The sequence below is a fragment of the Centrocercus urophasianus genome, unplaced genomic scaffold (assembly GCF_019232065.1).
Source record: "Centrocercus urophasianus isolate 14NV4802_14NV808 unplaced genomic scaffold, USGS_Curo_1.0 seq_16, whole genome shotgun sequence".
Classification (NCBI taxonomy): domain Eukaryota; kingdom Metazoa; phylum Chordata; class Aves; order Galliformes; family Phasianidae; genus Centrocercus; species Centrocercus urophasianus.
The window spans coordinates 6,312,027-6,329,471 of record NW_024884711.1 but is presented as its reverse complement, the minus strand read 5'-3'; the positions used below and the strand labels follow the sequence as shown (position 1 = coordinate 6,329,471).

The 17,445-nt window shown below is 44.6% G+C and overlaps 1 protein-coding gene across 3 annotated transcripts in view; it reads left to right on the top strand.

Moving 5' to 3' along the window:
* The window catches only part of TMEM108 (transmembrane protein 108), a 153,185-nt gene that overhangs the window by 119,422 nt on the left and 16,318 nt on the right, over positions 1–17,445 (top strand). The gene's annotated exons all lie outside the window — the stretch shown is intronic.

Here is a 17,445-nt window from a genome sequence, read left to right as displayed (position 1 = left end):
CAGAAGGCACAGTTTCATCAGTGTCTGAACTGGCCTTCAAGGTACAAATCAAAATTCATTTACCAAGCTGAAGACGCAAGAAGGTAATCATAAAACGGTTTGGGTTGGAAGGGACCTTTAAGATCATCTAGTTCCAACTCCCCTGCTATAAGCCTCTATACCCACTAGACCTCCTACTAGACCAGGTTGCTCAAAGCCCCATTCAGCTTGGCTTTGAATGCCTCTGCACAGGAGGAATTCACAGCCTCACTGGGCAATCTGCTCCAGCGTCTCACAACCCTCACAGTAAAGAATTTATTTCTAATATCTAGTCTATATCTAAATATCTAGTCTAAATATCTAGTCTACTCTAAAAGGCTAATAGTAAGGCAAGGCCAAAAGTGCATTGAATATTTTGGCTTTATCTAATGTTTGCTGTAGAGAGTTGTTAATGTATCCTTTAGTTCGGTTGCCTCCCAGAGATCATCCCAGAATCATAGAATTGTAGAATCACTTGAGTTGGAAGGGACCCTTAAAAGGTCACCTAGTCCCACTCCCCTGCAATGAACAGGGATACTTACAGCTATATCAGGTGCCCATAGCCCCATCCAGCCTGACCTTGGATGTCTCCAGGGATGGGGCATCCACCACCTCTCTGGGCAACCTGTGCCAGTGCCTCACCACCTTTATAATAAAGTTCTTCTTTATATCCAATCTCAATCTCCCCTCTTATAGATCACACGATGTTATCCCCATGCAATGTGCTGCATGTGTCACTGAGCGAGTGTGGACCTGGCTGGCACGATGCTCCTCCCAGGCAATTCTCAGCTCTCCCAGTAGTTTCTGCAGCACTTGGCTGACCAGCCCCACATCCCACAAGGGTCCCCACAGCCTCCAGGGCTTCTCTTGACATTTTAGTTGAATGTGATGCCTAGCAGCACTTGCCTTGAGCACCGTATTGATGTCACTTTGCTGAATGTGAGCCAAGCATCCAAAGGGCAGTGAAGCGGTTAACATGATAATCACGTTGCATCCCAGCTCTCCTTACGACAGAGCTCTCTGCTCCTGTTCATGATGCTGCCACGTTTTCCTCTGAGGGCACGTGTGACTTAAGCAAAGTGGCAGAAGGGAAAGAGGCAAGTCAGCATTCATTGCGGAAAAAAAATCTGTAGCCAAAAACAGTAATACTGGTGATTACGATAAGCATCAGGAGTGATTACCTTCACTGTGGGATGCTGTCAGCTGGGACTGATACACTCTGAGGACTGAGAACCCCAGTAAGCATTGGGAGAGCTAGAAAATGAGTAACCAAGAGAAAGCAGGAGGAGGAGCTGTCATCTCACCAGGGCTGGTGCTGCTGCTCTGAGAGAAGATGAGAGCTGCAGCAGCTGGAGGAAGTGCAGCTGGCTGCAGGCAGCAGTTAGCATCTGGCTCAGCATCCAGCTCTACTGAACCCTTGTAACTTGGGGCTGCTGACTTCTGGGCAAGTTTAGTCCCTTTGACAAGGATTAGGGCAGTCTGAGCCACTGCTGTTCTGCAGAGACGGAACAGGGCACAGGTATAAAATGAGACCTAAGTTAAGGCTTTAGATTGCTGGAGAACCTTCCACAGATGCTGGTGGCCTGAGGATCAGACTCTGAGTCTCTGCAGCTTAAAGAAATCTGAATCTTATTGAACTCAGAGTCATCCTAGACGTTCACCAGCATTCCCAGTCATTGCATAGTCCTTGTCTTCCTTCTGCATGGCAGTTTCCTTCCTGCAATAATCTTATTATGAAGATGTCACCATAGTATCTTTCCTCTGCATTTCCCACTGACATTGAGGGACCACTCTGCAGTCAGCCATGGTTCTGTCATTGTTTGCCACTGAATCAGGGTCTGCATTTTAATGGAGAATGTAGCAACACTGCTCATGCAATGCACTTCCCATCTGAACCAGCAAACTGATTGCTGGCATCCATCTGTGACACAGCTGTGATATCACCAGTTGAACCAGGAACACTTCCAACTCTGAGTCCTTTCTTAATGGAGCTATACCATATTTTAAAAACATCCACAATTAATTTATCTCCAGTTGGATCTAAATCCTCCAGCAAACTGCAGATTTATTACCTCTGTCATGTGTAAAATATCTTCTTTATACCTCATATCAGCTTCTTTTCTAACCAGATGCTACTTACGGTTATGGCATACTTACATTATAGTCACTTTCCATCATAAGTATTGTGTTCCTGCATGGCTTTAAATGCTAAAGGACACCTTTCTGCCCTGTTGGAAAGGAGGGGGAGAGCAGAAAATCCATGTATTAGCAAAATTGCTGTCATTTATTTCATCGCATCAAGGCAAGTATAGCTGGAATAACCAATCCATTATAAGAGAGGTAATACATCATTCATTATTTGCAGCTTGCTATGGCAGTCCACTGGCTCAGCACATACACACTTATGGATTCAGTATATGGAAAGATATAATGAATGTACTGTTGGGATGAGCAAAATTAATGCAAATGTTTGCTGCTCTGCAGTGACTGCTGTGAATCAACTGTTTCCCTCTCCCTCCCCATTTGCCCCTCTCTGTACCTGCAGGCAAATGTTCCCCCTTTTGAATATGCATCCCAGAAGTCCCACCAGCAAGCCAGTCAGCTGGGTATTCTACACTTCAGTGGAACAGAAATAGCACAAGGAAGACAGGGGTGGTTTGCCATGCTGCTGGGCCCTCCTGTGCTGCTGCTGTGCCATGTGTGATGGTTTCTGCAGGGAGCTGCAAACTGCCTGCTTCTCTCCTCCAAGTATCTGCTCAGAATCTGCTGGAGGCTCATTCAGTGGCTCCTAGGAAGGCAGGGGCAAGCAAGGCAGCTTGGCTGGCGTATGGGCTTGGGTGTGTTTCTTTTCAAGTCTCTTTGTTCTGATGTCAAATCCCACCTGTTCCTTCGCATGCCGCTCTGTGCTGCCTTACGAAGAAAAAAGCTGCCACGTGAGGTCCTGCCTCATCACAGTCACTTGGTGTTTGACACAACGGGGCATGCTTGAGGTCTGTAGTTTATAGATCCTGTACTCATTAACTATGTGTTTGGGAAGTGGATCCGTAAAATAAATTAGCCTCAAGTACATCAGTGCTCCCTACACCACAGGCATCATTCATTCCTGAGCTGCTGTGAGCAGCAGCAGCACCCCCAGGTCTGCTGAGAGCTGCTCCACATGCAGACCCCAGCCAGCTGAGTCTGTACGAAACCCCACTCTCAAAGTGAAGCCAGGGAGAAGCACAGGGTCACCTGTCACCTGAATGTAACTCATTTGGCGTGAAGGACAGCAAAACCTTGTGTTGCAGATGCTTTAGAAATAGCATCGTCATATTATTTTTAAATAAGAATGCTGTATTTTTGCTGAGTGGTAAACATCCTCCTAATTTGTCTCTCTGCCTCTCAGCATTCCCACGTCAGCTAAATGGGAGTTGCATGTGTGCACCTGGGGTAGCACAGCCCCATAAATATGCATATCCTGTAACTCATTTCCAAACAGGAGTGCTTCCTTATTGCAGTTAACTTCTGAAATCAGACAGAAGACCGTGTGTCAGAATCTGCTCTCAGCTCTGCTCCTGTAATCTCTGCAATATCAGTGCATGGCAGGTGCCTCGTAGGACAGGTCCTGCTCCCCTGCATCTCGTTATGAGTGTTAGTGTGGGGATGAACTCAGTGGGGATTCCTTGTAGCATCAGGGGACTGTGCCAGTTTTCTGTCTCAGCAGCATGAAGCAAAAACAGCAGGGCACATACCTGGGTCCTTGAGGAAATGCTGTCTTCTGCCCACAGTACTTGCCCTTGATTGCCCCCAAAAGTCAGCATCCTTTGGTATGGGCACTTCTGCCTCAGTATTCCTGTGTCTGCCAGAAGAGCTTGATCAGGATCAAACTGAGTCATTCATGGCTCACTAGAGCAGTGAGTGCTTGCAGCATTTGACAGCGTGACAACTGAGTAATGACATGTTTTCACATGGTGGCCCCATGTGATATCTTCAGTGGCTGCACACTCTGCTGGAGACTCCCTGTCCTGGGAGTGACACACGAAGCAGGGTAGCATACATGGTGTTCTGTAATCAGTGCCTTTGGCTAAGGATGTGCGTGCCGTGATGCTCAGAACATTTTTAAGTGCGAATATTTTTGTGCCAAACAAGAACATCTAGAACCAAAACGTCCTTTGCTGCTATTCTGTGCATCATGTGCAACAAAGGTGGTCAGTTTTTAGGCACCAAGCTTAAATTCCTATTTGAAGCAGCATCCTCCATTATGAGCAGACAGACCTGGGCTTTTGCTTCCACACGCTCAAATTTTAATAAATCTGTTTTGCTCTTTCCAAAGTTGCAGAAGATGAGCGTGGGCTCAAATGTTTCTTGAAAAATGAATGGGTTAGCAAGTCACAACAACTGCAGTGTCCCTGCAGTGCCTGAAGGAGTGATAGGATCAAGATGTGTCTTGATGTAAAAGCCATCATTGTGTTGGGTGATGATAAAACCACAGCACAGGCTTTGCAGCAGCTCGTGTGGTTCTGGCTGCGAGGCTGAACCTGAAAGAGAGCTCTGCTGCAGCTGGCGGGGAGTGAGGAGCTGGGTAAAGCCATGCAGATGTTCCCAGTGGTCGTCATGGCAGAGTTGTGTCTGCCAGACATATGAAACACATTAAAATCACCCCAAACAGCCTATGATTATGTGATCTCGGAGCAAAACTGTCACTTCTAGGAAAGGAGAAAGCCACAGGCCACTCAGGAACAAGTTGCATCCTTACAAAGCTAATTTATGGCCAAGAATTGAGAATTGTTTATTAGTCCTGTGAAAGTAAACCACAATTACAGCTTCAGCTCAGTTTCTGTTTCCAGGCTCCCCTCCATTTTTCAGCTGCACCAAATTTCCCAAAGCACATTCCTCAGGTGGGGCAAGATACTTCTCAGGCTTGACTCCAGCCTAAAGGTGAATATTTTTGAGAACTCTCAGCAAAATCAGCTTGGCTGTTTTTATGATATGTGGGCATGAAGAGAAACCAGCTACTCCTATTTGTTCCGGTTGCAGCTTCTCTGCCCTCATAACTCAAGAAGAGCTGACGCTAGGAAATTTGAACTCGCCTTGTTTTATAGACCTCAGTGATGAAGGAGAAAACAGTTCATGTCTGAATAAAATCAATTCAGTACTTCTAGAGTTGGGAGCAATTAGAGTCGAAGGCCAAATTCTGCTTTGAATTGCAGCAGTGCAGTCCCACCAAAATGCCATTCTGAAGGCAGATTCATCTTGGCATATCCTGTACATATTTATGAAAAAGTTTGGGTTTTTTTCCTCAGATGCTAAACAGAGATCGAAAGGAAGAATGTCAGATTTATTCTGCATGAAAGGCCCTACTCGTGCTCTGATGCCAATCTGTGAGTTGAAGTACAAATAATGTGCACTCAGCTCAGAGGAGGTATCTCAGCCATATCAGTGGGAGGCTAGCACGATGATCAGAAATAGAACAATTGCAGATAATGTTCTTTATTCCCTGTATCCATTTATTTCTCATATCCAATATTACTGTTAGAAAATACACACGCTCTACCATTTCATTTTTCTCTATTTCCCTGCCTATTCCTAGCTCATCTTTCTCCCTCCCCCCTGTCCTAGAACATCTCCTCTGTCCTTCCTTCTTCCTTTCCTTCCCCACAGCAATGCTTTCCACCTGCTATCTGCAGAGATCTCTGTAATAGTCCTCCCCATTCCAGTCAGCAGTAACTGAAGAGTTAATGCTGTCATTTAAGTGTCAGTTTGGGGCTTTGATATTACATGTTAGTGACATGGAGAAAGATGTACTTGGGAAAGTCTTCCTTTTTTTAGAAATGCAGAACACATGCATGGATTGTATTTGATTAAATAGAAATGTTGTGAGATCAGTCACATACATCCATTGAGTGGGTTTGAGCCAGCCTTTGGTATGGGGTTTTCATTAGGGAAACATTGTTTCTGTCAAGCTGAGGCCTCAAAGGAAATGCCACAAAATTTCACCAACGGAGCCCTTAGGTAAATTGCCCCTGTATCTTGGGATGGTAAGCTGCAAATGGTTAAAAGGAATAGACATGCTAAAACTTCTTCTATCTGTAGCATATTTACAGAGAGTGGATTTTTCCAGTCACAGAATCACAGAATCACAGAATCACCCGGGTTGGAAGGGACCTCAAGGATCATGTAGTTCCAACCCCCCTGCCTAGCAGGGCCACCAAACATACACATGTCCCTGCCCATTTTCGGATTGTCGTGTGCTGTATCAGGTGAGCTTAGGAAGTCCAGATCTCCTACAGCCGTTCTCTGCCATCCCTTGCAGCAGTGCTCTGCTCAGCCAGCAGCAGGGTTTAGCTCAGGTTGGTGCATCAACATAGAGTCTCATCCATTCTGTTCCAGATTATTTTGCTTCTTGTTAACCAGTCAGAGCACTTGACGGAGCCGAGCCTCAGTCATTGTGAGGTACGTTTGGAGGTAAGTAAATCTGATTGTGGCTTCACTTTGAATGAGCAGTCATCCTTTTAAATGTCTTCTGTCTTCATAAGCTATATACCGTGCTTACTCAGTATGAGATTTTGCTGTAGGTCTGGATCATGCTGCATCCTATGAGACAGTTTGGCCCGGGGTCTTTTACAGTTTTAAAAAGTAGTCTTGCAAATCTGGATTTATATCTGCTGTCCCAAAGGAGAGTGCAATGCTTGGACATTTCAGACCATCTCAGCATGCTCCACCTGATTCATGGGACTGTCTTTCTCGTGCAGACAGCATCAGTTGTTTTTTCTAACTTTTGACTGTTGAAAGATCTTAATGTGCTTACTGGAAGAGAGGCTTGGATCTAAACTATGAAAGACAACATTTTTTTTCCAGTCTGTTTATCAATAGCAAAAGTGAAATATCAAAGTATCACATATAATGTGTATGTTAATAAAAATAACACAGATGTGCCCGGCCTTTTTCCCCCACAACTGCTGCTGTCACCTGCCCGTGCCTGTGAGTACGCAGGAGGGATGGATTGTCAATCCACAGATTTCTTCTTTGGACAAGAAGACTCTTCAGCGTAATCATATCCACCTCACTGAAAGAAATGTAAATGTACACCGTCAGGCATTTGTTAAGAACGGCATTTGCGTAATCCCCATCAGCATCAATTATTCTGTGGAGGTTGAGTTTGATCAGATTCACTGCTGACAACGAATGGGTGACTCTTTTTTTTAAATTGAGATTACAATTGGTTATTTTGTCCTGTTATCTAAAAATATTACTCAGCTTCTCCCTTACCCTATCTCTTCCCTTTCCTCTTTCTCCTTGCAATCAGTGTGTTTGTTCAAGGCTGGTAGCTCAGCAGTAGGGCAGAGCACGTTTTGACGTGATCCCATTAATGACCTGTGCTGCAGTTGTTAGGCTGCAGCTCCAAAGGGGTTGCTCTGCACTTCTGACTTTGAGTTGTAAAAATATCATCCAACAATGAAGTGCTCTTGGCCTTGCAACTTTCCAGCTACAGAGCCAGCCCCAGGATGGCTCCATGTTGTCTGTGCTTTTTGGGTTTCATACGGCCAAACGACTCATTGAGCTAAGGGTCTGATCTTTTGCTCTCACTTGCATGTGAGATGGCCAAATTTGGGTTGCCTGTGCCAGAAATCCAAAATGATGGGTCAGATCGAATCCCACAAATCATGCTGCAAGAAAAGGCAAACGATCTTCTTCCATCCACCCATTCATCCCTGTGTGACTGGAGAGCAATGATCCATTGACTCTTGACTTCAGTCTTTAGTGGAAAAGCTAGTGCATTGTGGAGTTAAAAGCCTACGTTGAGTCACACAGGACAAATGTTAGCATGTTGTAGAAGAAGATACTGACCTTTATTAAAATTCGAGGGATTTTAAAGACTAATTTCTGTAGCAGCATGCTGGTGTCATCCCTGCTAGGATCTCAGGGTGGTTCTTCTCTCAGTGCTATTTGGGCTGCATGGCAGCAAGTAGGAAAAACTTGTGTGTTGAGTGTAGCCCACAGCTTGATCTACCCTCTTCCTGCCCAGGCCATTACTGTTCTGGACCCATCAAGGGAGTGAGATTTAAAACATTTCCCTTTCATGCAGAAATGAAGCAGAGCAGCTGTCTCCACAGTGACTCAGTCTCTCCTTGGGCACGTCTTTCTTGCAGCCATTCCAAGAACCCAGAAGTATGGCTTTCCAGCAACGCCCTTTCTCCTTCATCCATGTCTCTGTCCACACAGGCATCAAGGTCTGGAATAGATGATGAGACAGAGATGTTAGGACAGTTCAGTGCTGCATGTACAATCCTCTTGGATCACAGGGGTTTTAGGGAGGGAGCCACTCTGTAGAGCAGTAAGAAACCAGAGGAAAGCCCTTGCTCAAGTTAAAGCTTAGCATCACTTGTTTTGGTTTCCAACAATTCCTTGTAATGTTTCATTTTAAAAAACATATACATTTATTTTGTTTCTGGAGATCATTTTAAAAATAGCTCCCAAGGACTACTGTCATCATATACAGCCTTCAGTCATGCTCTGCAGAGAGCGGCTGTTCCGTGCAGAAAGGCTCTTTATGCTCAGCTGCTCCTGTGCTCCAGTGAGCACACAGATGATGTACACTTCTTCTGCTTCAGATTAGGGCTGAGTCTTGCACTGCTCCTTCTCTTCCTGTTTCTGGAAATATATCACAGCTGGACCGACTCCAAACCTGGAAAGTTTTAGCTCCATTAAATAATTACTGTGGCAGTTATTTGTCCCTTAAAAACCACAGGCTTATTCTGGAACCGTAATTTTGGTCTGTGCCTGAAGTACATTCAATCCTTGCACCATCCCTTCAGTCCTTTCTAAGCTATTCCACATGCATTTTTAACATGCGCCAAAGATTTTACACATAAAAAAGAGAAAGTTTGGAAGCAGCCCTGAGTGAGTTAGGTAATATGATGCAGATTCAAGGAATAAGTCTGGATTCCCTTTTTCCTCTGCATGTCTGTGCCACGTAGCTTGGAATCTCAGCCTCTGCCTTTGACACATGCATGGTACAGCTAGAGCTTCTTTCTACAGATATGCTGAAAAAAAAACCCAAACAACCAGGAGTCAAGCTTGAACTCAGTGCAAAGAGTTTTTGAATGCACTTATTTACTAAAAGCAAAGATTAATTTGACTGAGGAAATTAAAATTTTGTCAGAAAAAAAATGATAGTGGGCCCAAGGCGCTGCTGATGAATATGAACCATTTGCATCTTGCTAAATGTATGTTTTTGATAATTACCGGTATATGGATCTGTATTGTTCAGAGCCCTAACAGTGAACCTCCTGTGATGGATGCACAATAAAACAGGACTAATTGGGAGCATTAATTTAGGCAGAGGCATAACTTGACGCAGAGCTCTAAGGAAGAGATCCTTTATACTGCCTTAGCAAGCACGATGTGTTTGCCTGCAGTTTGCAAGCTTGGATCACACCACCTTCACAAATCGTTGCAAAGTACTATGTCTCTTTTTTTCCTCCTCTCTTTTTGTTTTATTTTCCCACTGATAAATATCTCAGACCCAAGGTCATCTTAAGGAAATAGCTGTAATGCAATAGTAACGTTGCTGTAGGTGCTGCCTTGTTTCTGGCAATGTAACTGACAGTGAATGAGAATGCAGGAACAGCTCCCAGCGGGGACACCTTTGAATAAATATACAGTAAATAAGCCCAGCAGAACGGCGGAGCAATGCATCTGCATGCGGTACGTCCCTTCAGCAATCCGTGCTCTATGCCTGTAACAGCACAGGAGCTAAGTAAATTGATGGCAGATAATTGTGTGCAGTGTGGTACATTGGCTAAACACCGTCCTGTGAACAGTGACAAATACGCAGCTGTGCTCTTTGTTTTGATACAGGAATGTGAGAATAGGCTTCAAGGTTGCCCAAAAAATGATCATTTTATGTTTTGACTCCATTTTCAGTCAACATTACCTGCACATTTTCAAGTGGAATGGATAGAGTTGCAATTGGCTATCCAACTCAAAATTGGATCATGTCCCTTTACTGGGCTTTTATAAGACCTCTCTTCAAAGAGAAAAATATCCCTTGCTTCACAGTCACGCCTTATTCATGTCATTTCTTTTGGCAGCATGCACATTATTGAGCAACTTGTCATGAATGAAGCACAGGAAAAGTAAAACTTGATACAAAGTGACGAGCACCTTGAGAACTCACTACGAATTGCAGCCATTGCCATCAAATCAGACTGGCACATCAGTTTCACAAAAACAAGGTCAAACATCCTGCTAGTTTTATGGTTCTGTGGCTCTGTATTCTATATATTTTACAAGAGCTGCTCCAAAAGTAAATTATGTTGGTCTGCGACATCAGAGGCCAGTATTGGTGGTATGGCAATAGAGGCTGAAACCTTCCCACCAGTATTCCATTACATGTTGTTGCCATGTGACAGATGGCAGCAGAGGAGCAGTATGACAGAATGGTGTCTGATATGGAAGAACATATGAAGCAAAGTGTTGGAACTCACAGCTTTGTTGCCCTTCTCTGGACACGCTCCAGGGCCTCCATGTCCTTCTTGTAGTGAGGGGCCCAAACTGAACACAGCAGTCGAGGTGTGGCCTCACCAGAGCTGAGTACAGAGGGGCAATCACCTCCCTGCTCCTGCTGGCTGCACTGTTTCTGATACAAGCCAGGTGATAACTTGTTTTTTAACATTCCTGGAGCAAGCAACTCCTTTCTGTATTTTTGATATGAAAAGTACTGAAGTCCTGTTTAAATATTCTGCTTGACTGAAACATAGATTTCCAGCAAATCACATGAAGGAAGCAGTGAAGCAGCCAGATAGTGGTGGTGCTGATGGCTTCCTGTCGGAATGGTTGGGATGGCTGGGACTGCTGCCTGTGGCCACCAGCACTGTAGCTGGGAGAGAACAAAACCTGATCCCCTCTGCTCCTCTGTCTGCACATTCCAGTTATTAATTGCTGTTAGTCTTTACAGTTTCCTGTTTCTCCTTTGGAGTCATTGGTCTTCAGCTGCCAGTCATATTTTATCTTTGCTGTTTCCTTTAGTTTTCCTGTGTTCTCCTCTCAGAGTCATTTACATGCTGAATAATGTGACTCATGGCGTGGTTGTCCTGATTTACACCACTGTAGCAGAAGCCACCATTTTTCCCACAGGGGTTTCCTGACACTGCTATCGATGGCCCTCTAATTGGTCCCTCAAGCACGCCTGCCTTTATTTATTTCCATCTAGTCCTTTCAACTCGGATCGAATGGAGCTGAAACTCAGCACTTTACTTTAAAATTATGTCCTCTGTACAATGCTTCTTGATATTCCTTCTCTGTGTCCTGACCTTTAGTGAAGCTGTTGCTAATATATTCTCTTAGCCACGGTAGTTAATGTTAATGCAAAGACTGATGTCCTCCTGCAGCTTCCATGCAGATATGCCACGCTGAGCGCCCTGGCTCCAAACAGGATCTCTTCCCTGTGTTTCCCTTTACTCCGGGAATCATTTTACTGCTCCAGTGCAGTGACAGCTGGGGATGCTTAAAACAAGAGGGAGAAAAGGGAAAATGTAATAAGTGCAAAGTGTGACAAGACACTTCTGTCAGCATTATCATTACATTTCATGGGATTGTAACATCTGACTGCCATTCTGCTCCTCCAGCACGTGTCTGCAGAGAACCCAGAGCAGTGTCTAATTGTAGCTCATCCACAGCGCTCCAACATAAAGTTCACAACTTGTCACAGTTCTGCTCTGCCCCAGCTTCAAGGTTATGTTTTGTGTATTAATAAATTAAGTTCAGACCAAAGGAAAGCCTGCTTCAGAGAGGGATAAGCGGCAGGAACATGTTATTAGCTATGGCAGGGATGAATTTGTCTTTCCAAATTCATCACTTGGTACAATTACACTTACATCTTTTTGGAAGACACAACACATAGTTGGGTTTAAAATTTGTTCCTGATGTGTCAGGAAACCTCCAGTCTCCCCTGGGAGCACATCAGTTGTACAGACAAAGGACAGTGCAGTGAGGCCAGCTGCTGCCGCTGAGGCAGACACTGAAACCACTCAAAATTGGAGCTTCTCATTGCATGGCATTTCTATACTCCTACTGGGATGTCATGTACTGCACTGCCTCTGGCTGCAGCCAAGCAGCCATGTAAAATCATAGAATCACAGAATCAGAGAATCACAGAATGACTTGGGTTAGAGGGGAAGCCTATGGACAGGGCTGCCACCCACTGGATCAGGCTGTCCAGGGCCCCATCCAGCCTGGCCTTGAATGCCTCAAAAGATGGGGCCAGAAGGCTCTCAGTTATCACAGGGGAAGGTGAGATAAGGTGTCACCTTATTGTTGGTGCATCCTGTCACCAACAACACAACAGGTTAGGGAAACAGGAGTCACGGCTGGATGAGCAGCCAGGCTGAGCTCCCAAAGAATCCCCAAATGGCCATGTGCTGACAGGACGAGACAGCAAAGCTGATGCCTGTAATCTCTTCACAAGGGCTGGTGCGTGAATAATCAGAAGGTTTAGGGCTGTCAATACAATTTCCTTCCAAAATAAAACCAGGTGCAGAGTTAATGGCATTTCAGGAGTGGGTGGAGTAGATTCTTTTCTGTATATAGAGGCAGGGTTAGCCAGAAAGAAGGAAAGAGACAAATAAAATAGGTAACTTGTAAAGTACTGTGTGAATAATGCTGCTATAGAGCTTATGTTTATTAGTACTATTGTCTAAACAGTGATTCTGTGTCGTTGGTTCAAAGAAAGATGTGACAGCACCACCTGTCCCATCTGAGGCAGGATGAAACTCCAATGACTCAAGTCCACTGTGAACACTTAAACAAGGGCTCAAGGAAAGGTTTTCATGTTTAAAATTTTACCCATATGTATTATCTCTTCAGTACACACTTCATGCAAGTACCCCTGTAAGAACAGAAAATCACTTGAAAATCAGTGATTTTACTTGTCTCTGATTTGTAAAGTCTTTGTAACCCTCATTGACTGCAAAAGGTGTTTTGGATATGCAGTGTGTGCAGATGGAAAGGCAAGACCAAAGCATGCTCAAAATAACATACAGAAGCAATACACAATATTGGTAGTGGAATTCTTTAAAATGGCCAGCGTGCATGTAAAAAGTGCCATCCACATGGAAGGCTGAAACATTGCTCTGCGTTGTGTAACAGCATTTGTGCTGAACAGGGAGTTGCAGAAATGAGTTGACAGAGCATATTTTTTGAAGTGAGGTCCTTATTGCAACGTCGTTCATATTTCTAGTAGAATTACTAATCCTCTGACTAATCGAGTAACTGTATCACCTCCTCACCCTGGTGTTCTTTGTGTATGATACTGCCTATCTCCAGCTATTGAATCTCATTCAGGAGCAACGATACCGAAATACAAGCAGCAGAGTCTGCTCTTGCTGGCAGAAATTATATCCAGCAGCTGCTGTGACCTTACTTACAAGAACCTATGATTTACTGCAGCACCTTGGACCATCATTCCTTCCCAGCCAATACCTAGCTTCAAAGGTTGGCAGAAAAAATCCATATCTCAATACCTGTACAATCTTTCAAATCACCTCATAGAACAAAACAGACCTTCCTGATCCCTGCAGTGAGCAGCTGATACTTTCAAGAATGGAACTTGATCCCACCCTTTTCTCTGGGTACATCCTCACACTACATACAGCCTGGCCACTGTCAGGGTTTAGACAGCACTGAGCATCACAACTCACTTTTTCTGTAGCAGCCTTACATACACCCACTCCAGAGGCTTTCCCAGCCCCTTAGAACCCAGCAGATAGCAAGGCTCTCACATTGCAGCCTTTCTGGCTGCTTTTAGTGTAATCTCACATCCATGGTCAGCCCTGGGAATTAGTCACAATCACATTTTTTTCCCAAAGCTAGAAGCCTTCTCCCATACTGAAAATGCTTGACTCCCTTGATCCTGACTTGGTTTGGTTCTCACTTGCCCAAAAGGTGAAGGCATTCACAGAGGCAGTAACAGCACAAGTCCTTAGCAGGTCATTTACTCTGAAGCACAGTGTCCCTTTTCCTTAAACCGAGCAATGGTCAAAAATCAAAGTGAAGATTTCTTGCCCATAAATGTAATAGTTTATGCCCAAGTTGCTTTCTAATTGTGTGTTACATGTTCTCATAACAAATCAGTGAAGGCTCCTCATTACAAGCTTTCATTTGACATTGAATCCAGGGATAACCAGGCACTTGGAGGTAATAATGAGTTTGAAGGGGGCATAAGTAATAAATCACCCACATTACTTTCTGTGAACAGATGAAAGGACTGAAATACCTTAAGGGGTTGTAGAAGACAGGCTGTGCACAGCTGTAACATTCCGTCTGGCTGCAGCATCAATGTTTTTGTAACTCCAACTGGAAAACTGGAGCACAGCTTTTGCAAGTGGGGAAATAAATGTTTGCAGCATCAGAGCAAGGGGATCCACAAGTCGGGCTCTCTGTTCTGCCTCCTTGCCAGATTTTATATAGCATGTTACAGTACTTGAAATCAGCCATGGAGCAAAGTTACTGGGGAAAAGGGACAAAAAGAAGGAGAACCTGGTAATAAATCACATTTCCTTCAGATAGGCTAAAAATGACTGTGCTGTAATGAAAGACTATCTTGAATCTAGAATGAATGTTCTTGATTGATAGGTAAGTTGGTGTAAATTAGTAGGAGCTGGTGGATCAGCCCCGAAGAAATTAGTTTTGGGAAAGACATGTCTCCTGGTGCTGGAATCAGAAGTCTGTGACTTGGTTACTTAAAACTGCAAGGATTTGGAAAGGAGTGCACACCAAGAAGCTCCACCACACCACCACTGCTCTCCAGGTCAGCAGGCACCAACCGTGCATGCAGGGTCAGGCACAGATCATGGACAGCATGCTTCAAATGGACAGGGCTTGTCCACTTACCCTCTAGTATGGGAAAAAGTGCTTCCTAAAGCATCACCATAGCAAGGCTCCAACCCCTGCCCTCATCCACACTTCATGCCGATGAGGTGCTGCTCTCTAAGGCTGTGTCCTGTGTACAGAAGCTGTTTATGAATGTCCAAAGTGGTAAGACTTCCTCTGCTGGAAAGTATCACAATACATAGACTGTGTTTTACCTTTTCAGACACCACTTTTATTTAATCCCTTTATTTTTCTGAACAAATCCTCTTTTTGCTTCGTGACGATGCCATCTAAGTAGATAGAGGGATGATTAATTTCACCTAACATTCATCATCTGGAAGGTGGATATCTAGTTAAGGTTTATCATCTCCATAGGACCCCTTTTCATCAGGGTAAGAGAGAGCACCTCTAGGGTGCAGGTCAACCTGTGGCAGCACAGAGATACTTCATGATGAGGTGAATTGCCTGCCAGAGCCACGGCTACCTCAGGCATCTAACTTTGGCATAGTGAGGTTACTCACTGCTTTGGGAAGCTGTCAGAAACCATTGCTAAGATGGCTCTAAATCCTCTTTTCCCCCTTTTTATTGCTGGTTGTGAAATGGATACCCTTGCTTGAGTCAGCATCCATGACATCAACTACATCCTCTCTTTGGCAAGATCCTATTTTAAGCTTTTCATCAGAGGCCTTGGCTATTTGTGTCATTGTCAAAACTCTTCAGAAGGTCCGGTGACATTGATCGTAGGTCTCTCAGAAGCCAGAGGTTCTGCAGCAACATAAATAGGATCAGCAGCACTAAGTGCAGGTGAAAGAGAAGCCAGCTGCACATCCTTTCTGTCTCCCTTGGCAACAGCATCCTGCCAACAAAAACTGCTGCCAAGCAAAGGCTACAAAGGAAGGGATGTGCATTTGCAAACCTGGGGCTGGACAAGCTTTGTGTGAAGGGGAAGCTGTCAGAGTGGGGAAGACCTGTGTGCTTTTAACATTATTTTCGATTTGTTCTGTGTGGTTTTGGACAAGGGAATGCACAGGGCACCTGTCCTTGTGAGCAGTTTTCATGTGAAATTCCAAATGACAATCTGCAATTTTGAGCCATATGTTTCCATCCATGACAACACACAGGGAAGAAGTCTGTGCTGAGTTACTGCTTACAGATGTGGCAAATCCTCCAGCAAAGGTTAAAATACATGGCACAGCTCTCCTGTTACACCAGCTGCAGCTTCATGCTCAATCATTGTTTCAGCAGCAAGCTCTTAATAACCCTGAGTTCCAGAAACTGCTAAACAAGCTGATATTTGTAAAGAGATTTTTTCTATAATGCACTGAGTATCTTTATTTAGAGGAACCTTTAGACTGGCAGCCTTAGGGATGAAAAGTGAACTGCAAATGGCAGGGAGAAAAGGAACGTCAGCACAAGAGCACAGAAATGCAAAGCAGATCTGAGATTAATGTTTGTACTCCATCACTGCACATCACTCCTCCATGAAATAATCGTGGTTGTGAAAATACTCTGTGTGTAAATAGGGGAAAAATATACTTGTGATATGGTATATGCACCTGCCCAGATTTCCTCGTAGGGACTGTATGCTCCTAAAGTCACCGCTGGGGTCACACTCTGAGGTCCTGTTGCTGTTGGCGCTGCCAAACCTCAAACCCGTTGTCGTGGTGTCACTCCTTTGTGAACCCATATGATAAGAGAGAAGGGAGAACTGGCTTTGCTCGGTAGCAAAATATTAGGGACAAATTCTGTGAGGTCCCATGTAACAAATTGCTTGGGCTGTTTGAGTGTGATGGGGACTTTGAATCAAAGACTGAGGAGCAGGGATTATTGGGGGATTTCCAGCAGCCCCCAAATTGCTGCACTCAGCATTTGCCCATGCCTTCTCAGGAATTTGGATGAACGGGGCACGTTTCTGTGTTCTTTGGGCTGTGTGTAATTCCAGACAGTCAGCTGTGCCAGAGCAGAAGGTGGGCAGGATTATGACTTTAAGAATCACAGGATTTGTGGACTTATTTGATAGGTACAAAGTAGAAACTACCCATTCATCACTGAGGAATGGAAATATCATAAAATATAGAGCATGTATTTTGATGGCAAAGAAGGAGAGAAGAGGATCCCTATTTCATTCCACGTATTTTCCTCTGACAGGATTATTAATACCATTAGAGAGAATTGAACGGAGTGGAAAATCTGGTGGGGGTGCAGAAGCAGGAGGTGGATCTGTAAATCCATCCAGACACAAAAAGCTCACTGCTGCACTGGAGGGAGGGCACTCTGCCTCGAAAGAGGGAAGGAGCAGTCTCACAAGGACGTGCAGCTGGGGTGCTTGTTGCTGTTTTGTTCCCAGAGAACGAGAACTGCCAGCAATCCTCTGGCATCTGAATAGACCTGTGTCAGACAAACTGTATCTGGACTTGATGGGGAACCAAGCTGGAATACCAAGCAGCCCTTCGATCTCCTTGCAGAGAGAGGGGGACTGGCTCCGTAAGTGATCTTTGCAGTTCCAAAGGTACTCATAAAGGAGCGAGCTCTCTCGCTGCACAGCCCTGCAAGACACGCCTGCCTGGGCTGTCTCTG